This window comes from Plectropomus leopardus, chromosome 7 (assembly GCF_008729295.1).
Source record: "Plectropomus leopardus isolate mb chromosome 7, YSFRI_Pleo_2.0, whole genome shotgun sequence".
Taxonomy (NCBI): domain Eukaryota; kingdom Metazoa; phylum Chordata; class Actinopteri; order Perciformes; family Serranidae; genus Plectropomus; species Plectropomus leopardus.
The window spans coordinates 35404159-35426058 of NC_056469.1; the positions used below are offsets into that span (position 1 = coordinate 35404159).

General features: G+C 41.7%; 1 pseudogene; it reads left to right on the forward strand.

Annotated features, from left to right (window-relative positions):
* Positions 1-321: 321 nt before the first annotated feature.
* Positions 322-21578, forward strand: LOC121945813 (annotated as a pseudogene).
* Positions 21579-21900: the final 322 nt, after the last annotated feature.

Sequence of the window (21900 nt, forward strand, 5' to 3'; positions counted from 1 at the left end):
GAATATTTTAAATTTCATAAAATACACACTGAATATTCAGAAAAAGTCAAGGGTTTTCACAGAAACGTTTTTTGTTTGTTGGTTTTTTTTCAGTAAACAACCTTTAAAATAACACTAAATAAATCACATATAAATAATAAAACTTTTGATATTTTCAAAACTTTTTTCTACAAAGGAAATAAATTCCTAACTTTAATGTGAAAAGTTGTGATGCGTTTCAGTCTCACACTTGTAAACAGCTGTGACGTGCAGGGCGCAGCTGATCCGTGTCAGGACTTCATTACCCAGAGTTCCGCGGGCGAGCGGAGGAGGAGGCGGGGCTCTACCTGCCCACACCTGCAGAGGGTTGAGAGACTGAAGACTGAAGGGAGGAAAACTGACAGAAAACCAAGTGACGAGAAAAATGTTGAAATCAACAGAATCCGTCTGATTGAGCCGATCCGGACCGAGCTCACCCGGGACCAGTGCGCGCTCACCTGGATCCGGATCCACCCGAGACTCCTTCAAGATTTCTTAACGTTTACTTGAAGCAGGAAGTGAAGCAGGAGGGGCAGCAGGCAACATGGTGAGCTCACTTTGATTATTTTACACTCACAGACAGTCCTGGTCCCGGTCCAAGTCCCGGTCCTGGTCCTGGTCCAAGTCCCGGTCCTAGTCCCGGTTCTTTTCCCAGGTCTTGGTCCTGTTGCTGGTGCTGCAGGGTGCGGGTTTACTGTCAGACTCCTGCAGACTGACAGATCTCTGCTGCTGTTTTTTTTTTTCAAACTAAAACTTCCTGATAAGAAGTTTGTTTTAAAGAAGTTTAATTTAAAAAAAAATTAAATAGAAAGAAAATTGAAATTAAAAAAAGATGAATGGAATTATTTATAACTCAGCTATTTAAAAACTAACTAATTAATGAAAGACATACATTATTAAAACTACATTTAAATAAAAAATAAAGAAATACAATAGTACCTTAAATCAAATAAGATAAAACTTATTCATTTATACGTGTATCCGCAAATCTAAACTAATAAAAAAAATAGATTTGCGGATACACGTATAAATGAATAAGAAAATATGTAAATAAAAATTAAATGAATAAATATAAAAGTAAATAGATAAATTGATAATGATAATTCAGATGAAATCAGATGTCACCGACTCATTTTTCCTTCCTGTTACCATGAAACCCTCAGTGATATATATGCTGAGTTTATTCGACGGTGGCCCCCAGGGGCCGCTCAGATATATTACTGAGACTCAGTACAGGTAGCCACAAGCACCAAATATTAAAATGACTTCATTCAGATTTTATTTACAACCTTTTCTATTGTATTATTATGATTATTTATTATTTATATTTATTATTTTTTTGTTTTTGTGTTTCTGGATTTATAATCAATTAATATTTAACTTGTTTTTGTTCACATTATTTCAGAATTTTCTCTCTGACTTTATTTCCCATTTTGAATCAACTTATTATATCAACTCTGGGCAGCTCTCTGCACAGAACAACATATACAACTTACATCTTATTATTGTTTCTAAATATGAAGTTTTTCCTGTAAACTATATTTAACGTTAGATATTTAAACAGGCCTTTATATGCAGTGTGACGTTGTTTTTTCCTATTGTTATGCTTGTTCTTATTATATTATGACAGCAGGTGGGACGTTACATAATTTAATATATTGATGCAGATCAATTCTTTATGAATAATAAGTAATGATTAATAAGTAATGAGTTGCTAGAACATGCAGTACATGCAGTACTGCAGTACTGCAGTACTGCAGTACTGCTACAGATACAACTACAACAGATACAGATCTGTAACTATATATTATATATAATAACAGAAAAGAGGAAAATGTTCATATTTGACAAGCTGAGGAATAAATAAATACAATTAATAAAACTGTCAAAAATTACTAATTAATTCATTGCAGCTTTGTTGCAGCTCTCAACTGGAGTATTTTATTCCTGTTGGAGTTTCTGTTACTCAGTACAGTTAGTTTGTTCTCGAACTGTAACTTTAATCTGACCACGCGCGCACACACACACACACACACACAGACACACACAGACACACACGTACAGCGCTGCATGTTGAGGCGAATGTGTCGGGCGTCGCCGCTCCACAACATGATCCTACAGGAAAGAAGGAATGCTGGGAATTCTGTGTGTGTGTGTGTGTGTGTGTGTGTGTGTGTGTGTGTGTGTGTGTGTGTGTGTGTGTGTGTGTGTGCATATGTGTGTGCGTGCGTGCATGTGTGCGTGTGTGTGTGTGTGTGTGTGCATATGTGTGTGCATATGTGTGTGCGTGTGTGCGTGCGCGTGTGTGTGTGTGTGTGTGTTCAGAGCTGTTTCTGCTGAACAAACACAAAGTAGACGTACTAATCCTACAGTGTGTAAATACCCTTACAGTAAAAGTTCTGCATCAAAATGTCATTAAAGTAAAAGTACAAAAGTATTATCATCAAAGTATACTTAACCCCTTGAAACCTGAAAATTGGCATTAATTTTTCAAGAAGATGAGGAGGGCTTTAACAACATGACATTACAAGAAATGGCCCAAAAATTATTTATTTATTTAAAAAGTTTCCAAAAATAAACACAAAAAAGTAAAAACCAGAAGAGACAAGAAAATTTATAAAATACATTCTATACATACATACACACACACACACACACACACACACACACACACACACATATATATATATTTTTTAATTTTATTTAATTTTATTTTTTTTAATTAATGAATTTAGTTTTTTTTCTGGACATTTCCACCTTTTTTTTGGATAATATCTAATAATCTCCTTGCAGCTAATTTTCGGGTGATTCAGATTTGGGGAGGCAGTGGGAGACAGTTTTGTAGGCATTTTGAAAAGGTTTTGAGTTGAACATGTTGGATGTGATCAGCTGACTGTGTGTGTGTTTATGCCCCGCCCCTCAGGGGAGTAAGGAGCGCTACCATTGGCAGGCTCAGAACGTGAAGGTGAGCGGGGTGGACGACATGGTGCTGCTGTCCAAGATCAATGAGGACGCCATCACGGAGAACCTGAAGAAGAGATACATGGACGACTACATCTTTGTATCCTCACACAGCTGCAGCTCCAGCCGGTCTTCTTAATAAAACAGAATAAAACAGAAGAGAGTAGCTTTATCGCCACTGAACATAATTAGGGCTGGGCAGCAGATATGCCTTTCCATGCACAGACAGCTGATATCCTGCCCCCTGGTGGTCGGCTCAGTCACGGTGTGAAACCCTCTCTGGTTTCTGTCTTGGTATGGAGCTCATTGGCACAGTGACTTTGCTAAAAGTGCGCGGTCCGACCTTTCTTCTCGCTGATGGTCTTTTTTGTTTATACAGGTCATATAAGCATCAGCATCATCATCATCATCATGAGTTATTATGAGTGTACTGTCAGATATAAGAAGACAAAAGAAAATGTTTTGAATATTCTGCCACAGATCCCTCTGGTTCTTCTGGCTCTGGTTGTTGTCCTTGACCTGGTTCTCTGTCAGACCTACATCGGTCCAGTTCTGATCTCTGTGAACCCGTTCAAACAGCTTCCGTATTTCACCGAGAGAGAAGTGGAGCTCTACCAGGGAGCGGTGAGACGACAACAACAACAACAACAACAACAACGATGCAAAACAGCCACAACAAATACACAAAAACACACTCGTTATTGTGATTCTGTGTTTGTCATTTAATTTAATTGATATAATTTTTTTTGCTCATTTCAGTTTAGATTTTATTGTTAAAACATATTTTGTTTATTTATTTGTGTATTTAGAGTTATGTCAGTTAAATAAAATAGTAATCCCTCTCAATCATCACTTCTGACCCTCTGTCAGGGCGTGGCGGCGTATTTGCCTAGATTGTCTTATTTTGGTCTGGTTTTCTGTGCTCGGGAAGTGAATCTAAGACATCATCATGTTTTAATGAACAGTCACCAACAAACCTGCAGAGAACATCGTTAACAATATTCACTCGTAAATGTACACACGTGAAAGTTGTTAAACCGGATCATTTCTTCACTGTCAGGACGTTTAAACGTACAAATCTCTGTTTTTGAACATTTTGCCCCCCTCTGCCCCCCCGCAGGCTCAGTATGAAAACCCCCCTCACATCTACGCTCTGGCTGACAACATGTACAGAAACATGATGATTGACAGCGAGAACCAGTGTGTCATCATCAGGTAGGCGGGACTTTCACTGCTTTAACAAACAACAACAACAACAACAACAACAACAACAACACAACAACAGCTGTTTCTGCCACTAAACTTCAAAGACTGAACAAGCATCTGTCAGAGTTATTAAACATGTTAATCATTAATATCCCTTTGAGACTTGAGCAAAGTGGCTTCTTTCAAAAACATCAGAGAAAGGCAATGAACTTAAGAGAAAATAGCCCCAACAATTAACAAAAAATTAAGAACTAATAATAATATTAAGAAGAAGAAATTATTAAAAAAAAAAACAAAAACAACCTTACAGGAAAAAGAAAAATAAAGAGCAAAAAATACATTTTTTTATTTTAATTTTTTTCTGTAACATCATTTTAAATATATAATTCAATGAATGGTAAATATAGTGTTTAGACCTTTTTCCCCCTTTTTTGGATAATATCTAATAATCTCCCCATTGCTCGTTTTCAAGTCTTCTTTTCACCTTTTAGTATTTTTTTTCTTTTTTCTTTTTTTGCAATGTTCTGATAATTTCTTGTCAAATTGTTCATTATCTTTCTTCTTTTTGTTTTCAAAAGAAAACAACCAGTTTTCTTAAGTTTCACAGGTTTAAATGCTTGTGAAAAGTTTCTGAACGCAGAAAAACAAAACTGACGCTGATCCAGGTTTCAAGGGTTTAAAGGTGAATTACATCCACGTTCAAAATGAACACGTTATTTCTATCATCCAGGACGAAAGTCAAAAAATATTAGTACAGGAACAACTCCAATATTCAAAATCAGTGCTAAAATTCAAATTTTGGGATTATAGCCTGGAGTTCTTCACAGACGATGAACGAGACGTTTTCTTTAAACTTGATGACGTCTCGTTGGAGATGTAATATCTGGTTTCTGTTTTTGACAAAAGTTCAAAAATATTAATTGATCTTTGAACATAGTGGCATCGTTACTTTAGTTGTTCACACTGAAAACCTGATCAGCTCCATCAGGTGTGACTGACAGCAGCTGGAGGCACACCTGCTGTCAGTCAGGTGTTGCCCCGCCCACTTCACAGAGCTCACCGAAAACAGGAAAAAACAACAAAAAACTGTGTCAACTTCGGCAGTAGCACGTTTGTTTCAACAGAAACTCATCAGCATTTAAAATAAGCTCCAACAGCTGCAGCATTAACCCTTTGAGACCTGGATCGGTTAAATCTTGTGCTGCATTCAGACACGTTTCACAAATATTAAAACCTTTGAACCCAAAGCAAACTGCTGCGATTTCTTTTGGAAATATTGGGAAGAAGGCAAAGAGCAACAACAAATTTCCCACAATTTAAAAGAAAAATGGAAAAATGTTTAGAAAACTATATTTATAATTGATAATATATATATATATATACATATTTAAATTATTTTGCATTATTATTATATTTTAAGTACTTTTTAAAGTCATTTTTTACTTTCCTTTTCCTTTTTTTGCAACTTTTAAGGTAATTTTCTCTCTTGTAATGTTTTTTATAAAATTTCTTGCTGATTTTAAGGTCATTTTCTTGTAATATTTTACTATTATCTTGCTAATTTTAAGATATTTTTCTTTTAACGTTTTGTTGATGTCTGCAAATTTTGGGGTAATTTATTCTCAAGTTGTTAGTTTTTCTTCTTTCCATGTTTTTGAAAGAAATCAAGCCACTTTGCTCAAGTTTTAAAGGGTTTAACTGCTGCTTATATGTTAAATCATTATATAATAATAATATCATATATATAATAATATTTCTCACCATTCTGCCCATGAGGAACTTTTCCATCAAAATACTTTTACTATCTTGACTGTGAAATGTCTGAGTACTTCCTCCTGTGCTGCCTGTCCTGCAGGTTTGTCTCATTGGTATTAACACGTTAAATTCAGTTTAAATTATCACACACAGCTTCATCTTTTTTAATCTGATCATGTTTACAGATTCATATTTAAAAAATAAAGTAACTATCAGATAAATGTAGTAAAGTAAAAGTACAAAGCTACTGAAAATTTGAATACACAAGTTGGGTAAAAGTACCTCAGATTTGTACTTGAGTGCAGTACTTTATAAAATTTGCAGAGGAGGATTTTAACTATTTGAAACCTGAATCCACATCAGTTTTCTTGTGCTTGTTCAGATGCCTTTTTCGAAAATATTGTTTAAATTTGGCTCAAATCTGTGATGGAAACCGCCTACGGATTATCTTACCCTGACCAATCCAACCAACGAAGGCGACGAGTACCGGCCACTCAGAGCGAGAGCTCAGCAGGTCATTCCTTCGCCGTCCTCGGATTCGAGGTGAATGAAAGTGTTGACGCTGATGATGTTTTGTGTTTCCTGTCAGCGGAGAGAGTGGAGCAGGAAAAACTGTCGCTGCCAAATACATCATGAGCTACGTGTCCAAAGTGTCTGGAGGAGGAGACAAAGTCCAGGTCAGGATGCAGAGTACTATTTCACGTACCACTCATGGTATTACATGCTACTGCTTGTGCTACTGTCTATTGTACTGCTCATGTACAGGATTCCCACAAACATGGAAAACCTGGAGAAGTCATACAGTCCTTAAAAATCATTAGTCAAGTAATAAAAATCCTTAGAAGTCATGAAATTTAGAGTGTGTAATAAAATAGTTTTGAGTATTCTTTTGTGAATAACCCTCTACATAATGTAACATACTGGCAAATTTATTTTCTGAGGCTGTCGACGTAACGTAGCTCTAATATTTGTCTGTGTGACGTTTTTATCTCAAAATTTGGGGCTTTTTTCAGGCGTTTATTGCCTTTACTTGACAGGACAGTGTGAGCGTGAAAGGGCAAAAGAGAGAGGCTGAGGCTGGAATCGAACCCGTGGCCTCTGCGGCGGGGATACAGCCTCTGTACATGGGTTGCCACTCTATAGGGCTGGGCAATAAAACAATAACGATATCAATCGCGAAATAACTTTTTCCTCGATTGAAATATGAGACGTAGTTGATAAAATGACGATAGAACGCAAAACAGCCAATGATAGAAAAGAATAGCGCCGCGGAGAACCACATGCAGTGAAGGACTTTGACTGTCGAACAGCTGAGTGTTTGTTTGACAGCCACAGCGCTGAAATAGCCAAATTTGCAGAGGTGGAAAGTGACTTCTTTAGACTTCTACAGACTACTTTGTGTTAGTTTCAGGTTTAATCAGACTTTGGATGAATTATTTAGAAACCAGGACACATCGCTCCGTGTCTCATCCAGCCGCGCTCGCGCTGAGCCCTCATTATTATGTGGACATGTCCAACAGCCCGCTCCAGCGCTGAAATGTGTGACGGCCTGCTCCAGTGCGTGGACATATCCAACAGCCTGCTCAAACGCGTGGACATGTCCGCAGTCTGCTCCAGCGTGGACATGTCTGATAGCCCACTCCAGCGCCGACATGTCCGAAGGCCCGCTCCAACTGGATCAGCTTTACAAACTGTCTCTAATTTGGACCGATTTATTCCTTATGGTTGTGCTGCTGTTATTACAACCGTTGCCATGGTTACCACTGCTCCTGCTGATGAATGTGTGTGTGTGTGTGTGTGTGTGTGTGTGTGTGTGTGTGTGTGTGGTGTGTGTGCGCGCAGCATGTTAAAGACATCATCCTGCAGTCCAACCCTCTGCTGGAGGCCTTCGGTAACGCCAAGACCGTCCGCAACAACAACTCCAGCAGATTTGTGAGTAAAATTATATTCAGACAGATTTACTCAGTACATGAACAGTAGACTGTATTCTAATATATACTACATGTACACGCTCTCGTCCTGTCAGGGTAAATACTTTGAGATCCAGTTCAGTCGAGGAGGAGCTCCTGATGGAGGAAAAATCTCCAACTTCCTGTTGGAGAAAAGTCGAGTCGTTTCACAAAATCCTGGAGAAAGGAGCTTCCACATCTACTACCAGGTACTGCAAACAATTCTGCAACTACTACAACATCTACTACCAGGCAGCTATTGCAAAAACTACTGCAAGATGTACTAACAGGCACTGCAAAATATACTGCAACACATACTACTAGGTAGGCCTACTGCAAAAAATACTGCAACTACTGCAACATTTACTACCAGGTTCTGCAAAAAATACTGCAACTACTGCAACATTTACTACCAGGTACTGCAAAAAATACTGCAACTACTGCAACATCTACTACCAGGTAGTACAATATAAACTGCAATTACTACATGTACTGCCAGGTGCTCAAGATATACTGCAATATCTAGTAAAAGATACTGCAGTGTGTTCTGCAATCAGTCTGAAATCTACTACCAGGTACTACAAAATATACTCTAATAACTGCAAAAAGTACTAACAAGTACTGCAAAATATACTGCAGTTACTTCAACATTTAATATCACGTACTGCAATAAGGACTATGATTATTACAACATCTACTATCAGGTACTGCAATTTACACTGCAGTTAATACAGCATTTAATACCCGACAGCCTTCACTCTGGAGAATAAGAGCTGCGACATCAGGAGGCTGTTTGTTGACTTCAGCTCAGCATTCGACACAATCTAAAGAAGCTGACTGCAAAACTGAACACTCTGGGCTTCAGTACAACGCTCTGTTCACTGTATGTGCACAGAAATGTGTGATAACCCTCATGCCCGTGACCTCTGTGTGACCTTTGACCTCTGTACTCAGCTGTTGGAAGGGGCGAGTTCGGAGCAGAGGGAGAACCTCGGGTCACGACCCCTGACTACTACTTCTACCTCAACCAATCAGGAACCTACACAGTGGAGGACATCAACGACAGCAAGGAGTTCTCTGATACCATGGTCTGTACCTGTCTGTCTCTACCTGTCTGTGTCTACCTGTCTGTCTCTACCTGTCTGTACCTGTCTGTCTCTACCTGTCTGTCTCTACCTGTCTGTACCTGTCTGTCTCTACCTGTCTGTCTCTACCTGTCTGTCTCTACCTGTCTGTACCTGTCTGTCTCTACCTGTCTGTCTCTACCTGTACCTGTCTCTGTACCTGTCTGTACCTGTCTGTCTCTACCTGTCTGTCTCTCTGTCTGTCTGTCTACCTGTCTGTCTGTACCTGTCTGTCTCTACCTGTCTGTACCTGTCTGTCTCTCTGTCTGTCTGTCTGTAACTGTCTGTCTCTCTGTCTGTCTGTCTGTAACTGTCTGTCTCTCTGTCTGTCTGTGTGTCAGGAGGCGATGTCAGTGGTGGTCTGTCTGTGGAGGATCAGGATTCGGTTCTTCAGCTGGTTGCAGGAATTCTTCATCTGGGAAACATCAGCTTCAGAGAGGAGAACAACTACGCTGTGGTGGAGAGTCAGGACTGTGAGCGCACACACACGACACACAAAACAACGACGCAGCAGCACACGGGGCAATGACGGGGTTAAATAAAGCTGCGTTCGTGTTTCCAACAACAGGAGGAAACAAGGCTGACACTTTATTTATATTATTATATAATTCTTTTATTTTTCTGTGTATCTTATATGCATAAACTAAAGTGTTCTACTAAAAATAAACAGTAGCTACTAGGAACAAAATGATAAAGTTTATCATTTTTACCGTAAATTGTTGACACTGTTTTCATGCTCTCCATCATTTCTGCTGCCCTGAAAAAACCCAAACATAAGAACTTCGGATATCATTAAACTTCCCATTTTCTCGCTCATCATTCTGTATTTGGAGGTAACTAAATATTTCCGAGGAGCACCTGAAGGCAGCAGTGACGTTTAGAAACGTCCTTCTCTTCTTCATGTGAGACATTAACACACAGACTGGTGGTTTAAACTGTCTCCGTCTGTCCCCCGTCAGTCCTGGCGTTCCCGGCCTTCCTGTTGGGGGTCCCTCAGGACCGTCTGTGCAGTAAACTGACCAGCAGGATCATGGACAGTAAGTGGGGCGGGAAGACCGAGTCCATCTCCGTCACCCTGAACACGGAGCAGGCATGTTTCTCCAGAGACGCCCTGTCCAAAGCTGTCTACACCCGACTCTTCGACTTCCTCGTCGACGTCAGTCCGCCTCAACACACACACACACACACACACACACACACACACACACACACACACACACACACACACACACACACACTTTATTTTATTTTACATTTTGTTTTCCTATACACTTTGTTTTGTCTGACTTTGTTTTATCACACACTTTATTTCACATTTTGTGTTATTTGACACTGTGTGTGATTCTGTATTGATTATTGAATGCTTGTGTGTGACAGTGCATCAATAAAGCCATACAGAAGGACCAGGAGGAGCTCAACATCGGAGTCCTCGACATCTACGGCTTTGAAATCTTCCAGGTATAAACACATTTTTATCTCCGGGGAGCAGCTGAGGAAGAAATGACCTAAAGATTGATCCTGAAAAAAGAAAGAAAATTTCCTGATATTAGAAAAAATCAAATAAGCGGAAATAGCTTATAAAAAAATAATTTACTAAGTCCACTAATTTCTTGCAGTTTGCTCTTTGTCTTTTTTCCATGTTTTTGAAAGAAATCAATATTTTTGATGTTTAAAGTTTTAAATATTTGTAAAAAAAAAAAAAAACATCTGAATGCAAAACAAGAAAAGTGATGAGTTGTTTTAAAGGGCTTAAACAAGTGTGATTGACTGATTTACAGGTTAATTAATAAAACGATGGATTGATTTATCTGATTATCAGCTGAATATTTGGTGTTTTTTTAATTTTCAGCAAAACGGATTCGAGCAGTTCTGCATCAACTTTGTGAACGAGAAGCTGCAGCAGATTTTTATTGAGCTCACACTGAAGGCAGAACAGGTGATACATCTTAACGTCACCGCAGCACGACGTCACCGCAGCACGAAGTCACCACAGCACAATGTCACCACAACGTGAAGTCACCACAGCACGACGTCACTGCAGCACAACGTCACTGCAGCACGACATCACCGCAGCACGAAGTCACCGCAGCACAATGTCACTGCAGCACAACGTCACCGCAGCACAATGTCACCGCAGCACGAAGTCACCACAGCACGACGTCACCGCAGCACAATGTCACCGCAGCACGATGTCACCGCAGCACAAAGTCACCGCAGCACAATGTCACTGCAGCACGATGTCACCGTGGCACAACATCACCACAGCACGACGTCACTGCAGAACGATGTCACCGCAGCACAATGTCACCGCAGCACAATGATGTCACCGCAACATGAAGTCACCACAGCACAATGTCACCGCAGCACAACATCACCGCAGCATGAAGTCACCACAGCACGATGTCACCGCAGCACGATGTCACCGCAGCACGAAGTCACCGCAGCATGATGTCACCGCAGCACGAAGTCACCGCAGCACGAAGCACCGCAACGATGTCACCGCAGCACGAACGTCACCGCAGCACGATGTCACCGCAGCACCACATCACCGCAGCACGAAGTCACCGCGGCACGACGTCATGCCGTGGTGACATCGTGCTGCAGTGACATCGTGCTGCGGTGACGTCGTGCCGCGGTGACGTCGTGCTGCGGTGACGTCGTGCTGCGGTGATGTCATCACATAAATTTTTTTCTCCGCAGCTTTATTTATGTCGAGACAAGAACACAGACACACATAGAGCACAGATAAATGACTTTCTGACTTATTTTCAGTTGACGATTGATCAGATTGATTTTTCTCATCCTTTCTTCTTCTTCTCTCCTTCTGATCCTCCGCTGTCTGTTTCTCTCTCAGCATTTTTAAAATAGAAACCTGTAACGTCTTCTGTCTGTTCAGGAAGAATACGTTCAGGAGGGGATCCAGTGGAAGCCCATCGAGTATTTCAACAACAAGGTGGTCTGTGACCTCATCGAGTCCAAACTGGTGAGTCAACCCATCAGAGAACTCGTTTCCTTTAAACTCGTTCATTTAATTTATCTTGTCAACAAGGTAATCGCTAAATTTACAGATGTGTAAAAGAAACGTGTCTTTTGTAGTATTGACATTGAAAGTATTTGTCATTTATTTTATGGATGTCTTTGCGTTCAATTATTTTTAATGGAAATAACACATTCCTTTAAAACACTGACTGGTTTAAGAGTTAAACCAGAAAAAAAGACCTAATGTTTTTGTATCATAAAAATGGACAAGATAGTTGGAAAAAAGTATTTTGAATTTGATTATTTTTTATGAGACTGCTAACTGCAAGATCTAAAATATGAGAGAGACTTAAGAACAAATCAGAGCTCTGTTTTTCATGGTCATGATTTCTCTGGTCGTTTTCCCAGAATCCTCCGGGGCTGATGAGCATCCTGGACGACGTGTGCGCTACGATGCACGCTAAAGGCGAAGGAGCCGATCAGACGCTGCTGCAGAAACTTCAGGGACAGATCGGATCCCACGAACACTTCAGCAGCTGGAACAAAGGATTCGTCGTCCACCACTACGCCGGAAAGGTACGCAGATCACCTGACACCTGTCCAGGTGTTCACCTGTCTGCCTGTCTGTCTGCCTGTCTGTCTGCCTGTCTGTCTATAAACCCCACGTGCTGTCTGTGTGTGTGTCCAGGTGTCGTATGATGTCAACGGTTTCTGTGAGAGGAACAGAGACGTGTTGTTTAATGACATCATCGAGCTGATGCAGAGCAGCGAGTTGTAAGTACTGTGTGTGTGTGTGTGTGTGTGTGTGTGTGTGTGTGTGTGTGTGCGTGCGTGCGTGCGTGCGTGTGCGTGTGTGTGCGTGATGGTCTCGCAGTGACCAGTGTCTGTGTTGTGTTTATCTCAGTCCGTTTATCAGAGCTCTGTTTCCTGAGAACCTGGAGGCGGAGAAAAGAGGGCGTCCGAGTACCGCCAGCAGTAAGATCAAGGTGAGAGAGACCCTGTGATTGACAGGTAGAGACCGGAAGATTTCTTCTCGTCTCTAGCGCCACCTTCAGGACCAACTTACCATGTTTAGCTTCACGATGCTCTAGGTACCGTGCTGGGGTCAGTTTTAGACGTGTCATTTTGAGTGTCAATATCTGCTCGTTAATTAATCGTTAATTGCTGCGTTATTTATTTATTTATTTTTTTTTAATAATTTACCATCTTCACCAGAAACATGGGTTTAGGCTCCACAAATTCTTATTAAGGTTTAGAAAAAAGATCATTTTGTGGTTAAAATAACCATGTTTGTTACAGTAACTTTTTTTAAAGATATTTTTGGGGGCTTTTTATTGCCTTTATTAGATAAGAGAGACACAGCGTCTGTATGTCGGACGCCTGCTTTACCAGCTGAACAGGCGCTCCTGTTACAGTACCTTCATTAATCATGTGACAGTTGTCTATTCATGTGATGTATGTAAGTAACTGTGTTAGCTGTTGGCTACAGAAAAGCTCACGTTGACTTTTGGTTTCACACCGGACACAACGACACGTTCTCATCCCAACTCGTCAGGCGGTGCCGCTCTGTCAGTGACCTTCAGTGTCTAGTTGTGAAGTTTTAGGTTTCCTCATGCATCAGCAGTTTGCGCTCCAGGATGCCGTTAGCGTGATGTGAACAAATGCGCATGACGGGATGACGCAGCACGTTGTCATGGCTACACAGTAGCACACGGCAACACGGACTGTGATGAAGGGTGGAGTTGAGCAGCTCAGTCACAGATGGTTAGTTTAGGCAAAAGAGGCACATGGTGAGGTGTAGAGAGAAAAATCTTGCATCCTCAAAGGAAGCGAACTCCGAACTCTTTGGGACCCCCCCACCCCCCTACCTGCCCTCCTTATAAGCACATTCGTGCTCCGTATATTAGGTGGTTACCAGCAGCGTTATTACCTGATACCGTTTTTCAGCGTTTCATGCACACGCCACCGGTTACATGTGGCCGCGTTCTCAACTGCCCGTGCTGCTGCATGTGGACTGGCTGGTGCGCCCGTCTGTCCGCCAGCGTGTAATAACAACGACCCCGGTTCTGTCCGGGTGCGTTCTCATCTGACACCGTCCGTCCTCGTTCCGGTTGGACGCTGAAGGTGTCTTTTGGCAAACGCCCATACACTGAATCCACTGACAGAGTTATTTGACGAGTTCGGAGTGAGAACGGCTGGACACAAACACTGTCTCCTTGGTAACTGCCCCCCCCCCCCCTCAGAAACAAGCGAACAGTCTGGTCCAGACTCTGATGAAGTGCACCCCCCACTATATCCGCTGCATCAAACCCAACGAGACCAAAAAACCCCGGGACTGGGAGGAGAACCGGGTCAGACACCAGGTGGAGTACCTCGGCCTCCGAGAGAACATCAGAGTCCGCCGCGCCGGATACGCCTACAGACGGGTCTTCAGCAAGTTCCTGCAGAGGTCAGAGGTCAAAGGGGGTAAGCATCCTGCCGAATGTCCTGCTGCGTCAAACGTGTTAACAGAGACGTGTGTGCTGCAGGTACGCCATCCTGACAAAGGAGACCTGGCCCCACTGGAGGGGCGAGGAGCGACAGGGAGTCATGCACCTCCTCAACTCAGTCCACATGGACCAGGACCAGTTCCAGTTGGGCAAGACCAAAATCTTCATCAAAGCTCCAGAGTCGGTACGAACAACGAAACACACTGCAAGCAGAACTCAGTACGGGGTTAATCCCGCCATAAACTTTTGAAAAGAAATCAAACCAATTTTCTCAGGTTCCAAAAATTAGTAAAAAAAAAGTTACATGAAAATTACCTGAAAATTAACACACAAAAAATAAAAGTAAAAAATAAAATGAGACAAGAAAATGACCTGAAGAAAATGCAAAAAAAGTACACTATTTTTTCCCCTTTTTTGGATAATATCTAAAATTTAGCCATTTTCCAGACATTTGTTGTTGCTCATTGTCGTTTCTATGCTTTTAAAATAAAGGAAATCAATTTTCTCTGTCAATGTCTTTCAATGTCTCTAAATATTACAGTACCCATGAGCCTCAGCACTCATCGCTGGGGAAACAGTTTCTCCACAGATCGACCGCTGTCTGTCTTGTCTTTATGTTGTTGTCTCGGGATGTTTTCCTCTCTGCAGCTCTTCTTGTTGGAGGAGATGAGGGAGAGGAAGTATAACGGTTACGCTCGGGTCATCCAGAAGGCGTGGCGAAAACACATCGCCGTCCGCAAATACGTCAAGATGAGGGAGGAAGGTAAGACCGTCTCAAACTGGCGAGTTAAGGAGGCACCAAATTTAGCTGGAGTTTGTGTCTTGGACGTTACGTCTGTTTTCTGTTTCTTCCAGCCTCTGACGTCCTGCTCAACAAGAAGGAGCGCCGCAGAAACAGCCTCAACAGGAACTTTGTGGGGGACTACATCGGGACAGACAACCATCCAGAGATCAGACAATTTGTGGGCCGCAGAGAGAGGATCGACTTCGCCGACGTCGTGGTGAAGTTTGACCGAAGATTCAGGGTAAAAACTGACAGAAAATCCCACAGCACAGTCACAGCAAATCCGATTGTTGCTTTGTCAAGCTTCCTCCTGCAGGGTGACAGTGTTTACGGCATACCAGGCAATGTATGTAAAACTTAAAGCAGACAAGTTCGACACATTCATCGTCAGATTTATGATTCAGTTCAGTTTTAAGTATCTCTGGGTCTTGTTTGGCCTGTGTCCAATTCACTGACATGGAGGGGCGGGCTTTATGACCTTTACTGCAGACAGACACCAGGGGGCGATCCAGATGAATAGCTTCACTTTGGGGAGCTGTCATGTTGTTTATCTTTATATACAATCTATGGGAGGAACAAACTGCAGGCTCCACCCGGACTTTACTGACCGCAAAGTGACGTATAACTTCTAACTGGGAAGAAGTGGAGAACCAAAGAGGCAGCAGAGATCATAATGTCTGTGGAGACTTTGGACTGGTAGAGATGATAGTCCAATAAAAGAGACGCACACTAAACTAAAAGCTCCCAATAATTTCATTTCTGCAACATTTCGATCCGAGATCTTCGTCGAGCATTTTAAAATCATCATCACAGAGATTTTAAAATGCCTGTTCAAGATCTTTGATCGAAACTTTGCAGAATTAAAATTTATTGGGAGCTTTAGGTACATTTTTTTAATCTTGCACCTGTATTAGTCCTTTGGACGTACGTGCCCTCCTACCTTGTTTGTTCCTGGCAGAGATGATAGCAATAGGTCAGGTAGGGCTCCGCAGCTTCGCCACCATTAACACGAGACATAGACAAAAATTAACCGACGATGAGTCATGAATCAGTCAGAATCCATTCACATCAAATCAAAAATCCAGGCTGTGTATGATTTGATGACTCTGGTGTCCATCCAATGCTCTCGAGCAACAATAACGTGGTTTCTGTTCTGCTGTCAGTGTCCGATGACGTTTTACGCCACATATTATTTCAACAAGCTCCCACGTAGCACTCTGGATGACGAGTGCCTCAAACAGAGAGACTTTGAAACAAGAGGGAGGGTTAAAAGGACACATCGTGACAAATCCTTTACACGCTGCGGACCTTTGTTCACTGCTGCGCAAATCCAAGTCTGGTTTGTGATTTGGCCACAAATCACAAATGAGTTACATGTCAGAATTCACCAAAGTCAGATTATCAATGCGCTGACTGACTGAACACTTTTTTTGTGTCGGTCCACAGACAGTGAAACGAGACCTCATCCTGACCTCAAAGTTCCTGTACCTGATCGGTCGAGAGAAGGTGAAGCAAGGTCCAGATAAAGGTCAGATCCAGGAGGTGCTCAAGAGGAAGATTGAGCTCAACAAGATCCAGTCTGTTTCCCTGAGGTACACCACGAAAACAGAGCTAGACCTGGAACGAAAACCAGAGCCAGAACGTTTAGAAACCAGAACCAGAATGTTTAGAAAGTACACCACATAGATTGTTTCCTATATTGGATGAGAAAAACACCTCAAGAGATGAAGAGGTTAAAAAATACTTCCAAAATACTTATAACATTTGTCTGATCTTTGTCTCTGTACTACTTTCTAATTGTTTCTAAACCTGTCTGTCCTTTTGTCAGCACTCTGCAGGACGACATCTTCATCATCCACGAGGAGGAGTACGACAGCGTTCTTCAGAGCGTCTTTAAAACCGAGTTCCTCAGTCTGCTGGTCAAACGTTACCAAGAGAGAAGTGACAAGAAGCTGCCGCTCAAATTCAACAACCTGTCAGTACCACAACAACTTTATTTTGTTTTACTCAAATTTGAAGAATACATAGGCCTACTCGTGCGCCGTTTTTACGTGGAGGGACCGTGGCTCAGGAGGAGGAGAGGGTCGAAGTATCGTTGAAGTATCGTTGAAGTATCGTTGAAGTATCGTTGAAGTATCGTTAGGAAGTATTGTTCATCAGTGTGTGAGTGTTTCAGGGCGGAGCAGGTGGCACCTTGTACAGTAGCCTCGGCCACTAGTGTGTGAATGTGTGTGTTTATGTGTGAATGTGACTCAAAGTGTGAAAGTTGGAAATGTCGGAGTCCTGATTTAAGTACTCCAGACATTCTGACGTGGCCAAAAACACATCTGACAGCTTTGACGCGTCTGTCTCCGTCCTCCAGTCTGGAGTTTAAGGTGAAGAAGGGCGGCTGGGGTCCTTTCAGCTCGTCAGGGTCCAGACAGATCCAGTTCCAGGTGGGTCAGGGGGATGAGGTCGTCCTGAAGCCCAGCGGGAAGGTCCTTCAGGTCTCCATTGGACCGGGTCTGCCCAAAAACTCCAGTAAGTTCTGACTGGACTCATCACAAATTCTGCCACCACTTCTGTGTGCTCCCTTCACTTCCTGTCTGTTTGATTTGTAGGACCGACAAGGAAAGACAAACGCAAGAGTCGGTACATGGGCAACCAGGCTCCGCCCACCAACCAGTACAGCTCAGGTACCAGAAAATAGCCTCTCAGGTGTCAGGACGTCACTGCAACTGTTGGTTTATAACGTTCATTTTTCCTGCAGCTCCTCACTCCAGAGGGGGCAGAGCTCCCAGAGGCTCCGCCTCAGAGCCAGCGCCGCCCCAGCAACCAGCCCACCCAACACGACATGGGCTTCATGAACGTCCCCGAGCAGGGCGCCGCAGGGTGAGATCGACATCGCTTTTTTTGTGCTGCATTCAGACACCTTCAGAAGTTTAAATCTTTGAAGCCTGAGCGAACTGAAAACGGACAAAATGAATATTCCACGAATGAAACAGCAAGGCTCCCTGCTGGGGCAGCAGTCCAGCATGGAGCAGCCCTCTCTGCCCCGCCTCCAGAGCCAGCGTCGCCCCAGCAACCAGCCCACCCAACACGACATGGGCTTCATGAACGTCCCCGAGCAGGGCGCCGCAGGGTGAGATCGACATCGCTTTTTTTGTGCTGCATTCAGACACCTTCAGAAGTTTAAATCTTTGAAGCCTGAGCGAACTGAAAACGGACAAAATGAATATTCCACGAATGAAACAGCAAGAAATTAGTAGATGATGAAAAGAAAATATATATATATATAATGCTAAATGTATTTTACAAAATTATATATATATTTTATGATGATTACATATGTTGAAAATACTTGATACTCATGAGTCATGATTTTATGTATATAAAATCATGATTAAGTATTTTATATATATATAATTATCATAATTATGTATTTTAAATTACTTACAGAGTTGTTATTTTTAAGCAGTTTTTTCTGGTCATTTCCTTGTTTGTTTGTTGTTGTTTTAATTTTTTTAAAACTTTTTCTGCTTTTTTTCTAATATTAAGCCGATTTTTTTTCTTTTTTCCACTAATTTCCTGCTAATTTTGGGGTAATTTCTTCTTAATTTGCTCATTGTTTTTTTCCCATGTTTTTAATAGAAATCAAGTCAATTTTACTGTGGTTTCAAAGCGATAACCAGTAAAACTAATCAGAGCAATGTAATCAGTATGACCCGGTCACCAGTATAACCAGTATAACACCTCTCAGTGTTACTAAAGAAACCTCACAGGACTAACAAAGGTCTAAACTGACCTGCAGTCAGTGCCTTGCTCCAGAGCATGTCAGCAGCCCTGGCACTGGAACCAGCAGCTCTCCAGTCATGCCCCTCTGGTCATCTGTAATCCCTGCGTTTTGCCTGCAGGATGCAGCGGCGGCGTTCGAAGGAGGTGAAGCCGGTCCCCGGAGCGGGGTCGGCCCAAACCGGCTCCCAGACCGAAGCCTCGGTCCCCGCAGTGCAGAGCTCTGTACGCCTACGACGCCCAGGACACCGACGAGCTCAGCTTCAACGCTGATGACATCATTGAGATACTCACTGAAGGTACTGCTAATGCTAATGTCAGTACTACTGTTAGTGGTACTAATACTATTACTGTAACTGCTGCTGTTAATACCACAACTACTACTGTAGATACTATTATTACTATTACTATTATTACTACTATTATTACTGCTGTTAGCACTATGCTACTGCTGCTTTTACTACTGTCATACTACTTCAAGATTCAAGATTCAAAGATTCAAAGTGTTTATTGTCATATGCACAGTATTGAAACATGTTTCCCTGTACAATGAAATTCTTACTTTGCTGTCCACAGAATGCCTAACGTGTAGCAAATATAAAAGAAATATGAAACAGAAATTTAGAAATTACAATAGAACAAATAACACAAGTGTAAAGGCACTAACAATACGTATACTTGTAGTCATTCTGCAGACTTATAGACTTATAGTACTACTTTTACCTCTACAACTACTAAAGCTATTGCTAGTTATGGTATGACTGATTACTTCTACTTTAAGTACTACAAATACTACTCTAAATACTGCTATTACATCTACCACTTGTAGCACTACTGTAACATCTACTTATTATACTTTAATCCTGCTTACTGCAACTACCACTAATACTACTACTATACTGTGTGTTTTTGCTGTTAAAATACTAACACAGTGGCTGTCTGTTAGTAAATAACTGATCTTGCATTAGCTGCAAAACTTGAATGTTCTTGCAAGAGAGACCAGACCTTCACACAGACCAAAATCAATAATATCAATACTAAACCACAGTGTTTGTTTTAAAATAACTTCTAACTTGGAAAATCCCGCGTCAAATACGTGACATGACATGGCCCTAAAAATTCCTGCCTCAACTGGTTACTACAGCCACCTAAAGAAAAGGCCCCGCCTACTGGTACGATAATTTTGCCCTCTGTACGATGTAGGTTCAGTAATTCCAAAATTGCTGTTATGTACCATTACGACGCTCACAATAAGCACTTTAGTTTAGTTTAGTTTAGTTTAGTTTAGTTTAGTCTCATTTGAACTCATTTCCTGACTCTTACATCTGTGTTCGTGCATCACCTCTCACACGGTCTCCTGACAGCCGATCGTGGTCGGTGAAGGCCACGTTCGGGGGGTTGGCTGTTGGCTGAGCCGTGCAGGCTGAGAAATATTTTTCTCTGAGGCAGTGGGTATATTTATATCAAAAAGTCATTAAAACACTTGTTTACTAAAGTTATAAAAAAAAACATATTTGAACTCCTTTTACTGAACTTTCAAAATACACAATTGTGCAAGACAATATACAAAATCAGCATGTGTAGAATGATCCCACTAATTTCTCCCCGAACCCTCGATCCTACCCTGACAGGCTTCAACTGTCCGAAATAAACGAAGCAGTGACAACAATACAGTCAGATTTATACAAGCAATGCACAACTGAGTAATGCATCAGGGGGAGAATCCAGGAGTTTATGTAAATATATATAATATATATAAGAAAAAAACAACAAAAAAAAACCCAAAAAAGAAAAAGGAAAAAGAGCAAAAAAGGAAGAAAGAAAACTAAACATGCCTTTATACATATTTCCCCAAAGTTGAACATTTAACCTCTTTGTTCTCGTGACTGTGACCGGCGTGCGGTAATTTATCTAAAAATCTGATGTTTCTGAGCGTCTGGTACGACAGTTTAACGTTTACAATCTGGCGACGCTGACTGTCTCTCACTTTCTGCAGATCCATCCGGTTGGTGGTTCGGGAAGTTGCGGGGCAGAGAGGGGATGTTCCCCCGGAAACTACGTGGAGAAAATCTAACCGGGGAGGTCAAAGGTCAATGACCTGTTGCTGCAGCTTGTTCAGAGGTCACTGGAGCTTTCAACACATCAGCTGACAGGAAACAGGCAGCTGATCATGGAATAGAAAGAGTTAATTCATAAACAAACACGTGTCTGTTTCAGTCAGGGACGACAGCTGTAAGTCAACCCAGAGGTCAAAGGTCAGGGTCTGGTGCTCCGACCTGCCGACTGAAAGCGTCCCGTAACCCTGCGGACAGTCAGGTGAAACGTCCCCATTATGCAGAGTGTCTGTCCCATTAAATGTCCCGTGTCTGTCCCGTTAAAGCAGCAGCCCCATCAAATTTTACATCAGTGTTACCATGGAAACCACCATGTTGCAGCGCCCCCTACAGGCTCCAGTGTTCATGACAGATGTGAAAGTGTTGACAAAACAAACAGCATACTGAAAACATTTGCAAATATCTTCTGACAAGATAAAAGAAAAGAAAAAAAGATGAATAGAAGCTAAGTGTCACTTTAATATATCAAATGAAAAATATTAAATAAATCTTTTATTCTTCTGAACGCTAAAAATGTGACTGAACGCTGTTTATGAACCCATAAAAAAAGTTTTTATTTTCTCTGATCGAAAAATAGAATAAATATTAAATATAGAAATAAAATATATGAATGAATTCAGAATTAAATAATGTTCTGTAGCTATCACCCTGTCAGATTACAAACAGGTCAGAGTCTGTTTTATGTTTTACAATAATCAACATGAATGTTGTTTTAGCTCAGAGGATCATCCAGCTGACCCTGGAACAGCC